Source organism: Neoarius graeffei, chromosome 15 (assembly GCF_027579695.1).
Source record: "Neoarius graeffei isolate fNeoGra1 chromosome 15, fNeoGra1.pri, whole genome shotgun sequence".
NCBI lineage: Eukaryota > Metazoa > Chordata > Actinopteri > Siluriformes > Ariidae > Neoarius > Neoarius graeffei.
Window position 1 is genome coordinate 2,816,630 of NC_083583.1, and position 5,069 is coordinate 2,821,698.

Here is a 5,069-nt window from a genome sequence, read left to right on the forward strand (position 1 = left end):
TGTGTGTGTGTGTGTGTGTGTGTGTGTGTGTGTGTGTGTGTGAGTGTTTAGTCTAGTTACTATCTAGAGTGTTTATACTGTTTATGTTGTCTGTTTGAGTGTTTAGTCTGTCTTGTTCTTATCTAGTGTTTATATTGTTTATTTATTCTGTTTATATTGTTTGAGTGTTTAGTCTAGTTCATATCTAGAGTGTTTATACTGTTTATATTGTTTGTTTTTTCAATTATTCTATTTGTATTCTATTTTTATTTATTGCATTGCCAGTTTGCACCGTGGGTCACAGAAGACTGATATTTCATCTGTGCTGTATGTCGAGCATGTATAGCATATTTGACAATAAAGTTGACTTGACTTGACTTGACTAATGATGAATATGAAGGAAGATGTGGTGAAATAAATAAATGGGTCCCCTATGGGTCCATGTGGCTCCTGTTTATAAATAAAATAGTTTTCTGATCCCGTGTCCCTACAGTAAATACAGCATATATATTTACTCTCTGAGCCACTAAAATGAAGCGTAATCCAAAAATGAGCAATTTATAAATCACAGAAGTAAAATATACCAAGTGTCTGTACTTTATATTATTCTACTCTTCCCTCTTACAGTTTTTGAAACTGAACCCTCGGAACCGAGGCTGACACACACACGCTGTCGCCACGACCCAAACTCTTATCTCCCGGAAATGGCCCGGCGCTAGAGCTCAGTGGAACGCACTTTCCCTCTGGAATAACCATAAACGTGTCTGAAAGCCATTTTTTTGTCTAGTCCATTTATTTCAAATGATGAACTGAATTGTATACACTCACCGGCCATTTTAATAGGAACACGTGTAAGAGCATGTGCAGTGCGCGACTGTTACACTCTTACATTCTTACAGCACGATGTCGTAGTGGCTAGCACCTCTATATGAGGCAGGAGACACAACAAAAATTATTTTTACCTTTTTGGTGACCTTGACCGGATGACCCTCAAAAAGTTGGAGGTTCTATTTGAGACCAATGACCATCTATCCTGAAAGTTTCATGAAGATTGATCCAGCTGTTTTCCTGTAATATCGTTTACAAAGAAAGAAAGAAACCTGACCGAAAACAATACCTCGCCCCCTGGTGGACTCCGTCCCGGGCGAGGTAATAGCAATAACAATCACAGTAACAAAACAATAGATGACTTGCAACCATGTGATTAAAATGTGCCACGTCATGAGCGTCCGCCATGATGGTGGATATACAAAGCAACTCAGATGACAGCCGCTGAAAGCGTGTCTGTAAACAATGCTGAATTTTCTCAGTATTACCACAATTTGAACGACTGAGCAAAGATAGATACTGTATGTGTGATTTTAACCCATATTATTAAAAAAAAGTCAGACTTTTCTGAAGCTAAGATTCTTCTACCGACCATCGAGTACGAATACAGGTCATTTTGTCCAATAGTTAAGACATTTCGTCCAAAGCCTTTCTCATACGCACTATCAATTATTTTATATTTAAGATATTTGTTTATTAGAAAAAAGGAGGAATTCTCAATGGAATTGTCTGTGAAGATTCTCAGTCATCCAGGTCATAGTAAACTGTGGGTGGTAAAAGAGAGCAACTGGACTTGCTGGAAGATTCTTGAAGACGTTTCACCTCTCATCCGAAAGGCTTCTTCAGTTCTTCTTTTCATCCATGAGAGGATAAATACCTGATGCTCCCTACCAGTCAGACAGAACTGAAGAAGCCTTTCGGATGAGAGGTGAAATGTCTTCAAGAATCTTCAAGCAAGTCCAGTTGCTCTCTTTTACCACCCACAGTTTCTCAATGGAATTTGACTGAAGCAAAATACATTTTTGTAAAGCAAAGGAGTGCTATAGTATGTGCACTTCGACACTAAAGAGCATAATAAGGGGGGTAACCACATCGGCCCGTGCCACTTGCTGACTCTGGGATGAGTTCACTCCCTTGTCATTGCAGGCTGCTTGCTTGCATGTTTATGTTTCCAGCTGGATCATATTAAATCTTCAGGCGTGGAGCAACACTCTCGTGGGGGCTTCATTCGCAAATCCCAGGCTGAGGGGCAGTCCTACCGACCCGAGACTGTGCTCTTTCGAAGGGGGAGGCTTAAACGGAGGTGCCTGTAAAATTTGGCTTCGCTGCAAGCTCCCCTGGCTGAGTTATTAATTTTTAAAACTGACTGGATCATGTTAACTCTTTAGGTGCGGAGCAGCACTCTTGCGGGACTTTTGTTCGTAAACACCAGAATACCTGAAATATAAAATAATTGATAGTGCGTATGAAAAAGGCTCATCTCATTTCATCTCATTATCTGTAGGTGCTTTATCCTGTTCTACAGGGTCGCAGGCAAGCTGGAGCCTATCCCAGCTGACTACGGGCGAAAGGCAGGGTACACCCTGGACAAGTCGCCAGGTCATCACAGGGCTGACACATAGACACAAACAACCATTCACACTCACATCCACACCTACGGTCAATTTAGAGTCACCAGTTAACCTAACCTGCATGTCTTTGGGGGAAACCAGAGCACCCAGAGGAAACCCACGCGGACAACATGCAAACTCCACACAGAAAGGCCCTCGCCGGCCACGGGGCTCGAACCCGGACCTTCTTGCTGTGAGGCGACAGCGCTAACCACTACACCACCATGCCACCCCTATGAAAAAGGCTTTGGACAAAATGTCTTAACTATTGGACGAAACGGTCATTGGACGAAGTGCCCTGATCCCCTCGTCTCCTCTCTGTACTAAGCCTCAGTTTCCTCGCCCTCTTTCCAAATCATGGATGGAATTCTAAAAAATCGGAACATGCCATGGTCACGAGTACTGCTGTGACCACAACCACATACAGCACAAAGATATGGCAGAGCTAAAAGAACGCTTAAAGCAGTGGAAAAACAAAGAGAGTTGCGCATGCATGACTATGTTTTGTTTGGAATGTCGGTTGACCCCGCATTTTTATAGCTACCAACATGGCCGACATCTGGGTTTCTATTTTACTTTGATATCACTTGCAAGTCAAGGACAACAATAACCACGCCCACTGTGACATCAGAGCTACACGCAGCTGTGAACTTCTCACAGGAATAACAACAATCCAGCACCAGAACCACGAAACTCACCACAAATATTTCATTCTAAACATGTTTCCTGTGTTTCAGGGTGGAGTTTAACTTTAAATGTCGACTATTTCACTCTTCTCATGTTTCATATTTCTAAAAGAGACAAAGCTTCAGTTTTGGAAGATGTTGGTTTTACACTGGTCAAAACATGAATTACAAAAAGGGGTATTTTAGCATATTTCATATGTACAGGATATTCTTAGACTATTTATCTGTTCCTGTAGATTTTATAACAAAATCACAGAGAGGAAACCATCTCTACAGGTCTGATCTGAAATGAAAATGACAAACAAACAAACAAACAAATCCTGTGATACAAATGCAGATATGGTTCCAATTTTTATTTCCATACATACAATATATTCTCATAAACAGGGTAAGTTTGTGATTTGGTGAACATTTGTTTGGATTAGATTGAAATTTTTGTATATTTCTGTTTTAATAAAAAATATAAATTCTATATTTTTCAACAAGATATCATTAAAAACTATAGTTTACTTCATTCTTTTTATATATACTGTGCACTGTGATAGCACAATGTGATATTTATTTATTTTTATAGTTACCTAACATCAAATGAACTAAGATGTTATAAATGCTTTATAGTTCTGTTTAAGGGTTAAAAAGATAACAGCAGTGTAATACACTGTAAGCCCTGATAAGTTGAGTTTACTCAAAAAATTGTGGAAACTGGTTGCCTTAAAATTCTTAGTAGACTAAACTTAAGACCTCTTTCTTATATAAATTGCTTTCCCAATTACTATGCAATTAATATAGTAAGTTTTTTAGAATTAATATTTATTTTTGATTGAACTTTTTAAACAACATAGCAAAAGACAACTATTCACACCTACGGTCAATTTAGAGTCACCAGTTAACCTAACCTACAGGTCTTTGGACATTTTGCACTTATAATTCTAGGCCTGGGCGACAGCGCTAACCACTACACCACCGTGCCGCCCAGGCCTAGAATTATAAGTGCAAAATGCATGGATGATAACCAACAGTAAAACATTTATGCAGCCAGAAGTCATGATTTAATGGATCTAATGTGCACATTTTCTCTTAATCTGATCAATGTTTTACTATCTGCTCTCTTTTCAGCAAACTGTGTGATGAACTAATTTTTTTTCCAATGCAAGAATCACCCAGTGTTTATTAGGCTACACTCAAAAAAAACCAAAACATTGGATTTACTTAACCGAGTTATGGCACCCGGTCCCATGAAACTGTGTTACTTTAGATGTATTGAATACAGTTATCTTTTGAATAACTCAACATAACTGTATTCAATACATCTAAATTAACACAGTTTCGTGGGACCGGTTGCCATAACTCGGTTAAGTAAATCCAATGGTTTTTTTTTTTTTTGAGTGTACATGGCTCCTGTAAATAGGCAAAGCAAAAATGTCTACTTTCAGCCCAGTCTCAGAGGTGAACATGTCCAATTTACTTGACTCGTCAATCCAAGTTCAATGTGCTTAAACCGTTTGTTTTATTGCAATACTATAAAATGTAAGTATATTGTAACTCAAATTAGTCAAATGTAATTATGTTTGTTAGTAATGCTGTAAAACTTAAAAACATAAAGTACAATTTAATCAACTCTCTGATGGTCTATGAAATCCAAATTAGGAAAGATAGTACTTTTATTCGTTTTAGTAGTTTTAATAAAGTACTTTTGTTCTATTGACCACTGAATCTGTCCTTTTCTCCACTCCAGTACGATTAAAGAGTAAATTTCGGTCAGAACGCTGAAACTCAGGTGTTAAAATGATCTCTTTAGTATTTGTAAGCACTGTGATCCTGTGCTAGTGAACAGTGAGTTACGGCAGAATCTCTGCAGCACCTGAATGCAGCATCATTCACTGTGACCCTGTGCTATAATTGTAGTGAACAGTGAGTTACCGCAGAATCTCTGCAGCACCTGAATGCAGCATCATTCACTCAGGCA

General features: G+C 38.7%; 1 long non-coding RNA gene across 1 annotated transcript in view; it reads right to left on the bottom strand.

Annotated features, from left to right (window-relative positions):
• LOC132899098 (uncharacterized) overlaps nucleotides 1-5,069 on the bottom strand; it is a 40,679-nt gene that overhangs the window by 9,910 nt on the left and 25,700 nt on the right. The gene's annotated exons all lie outside the window — the stretch shown is intronic.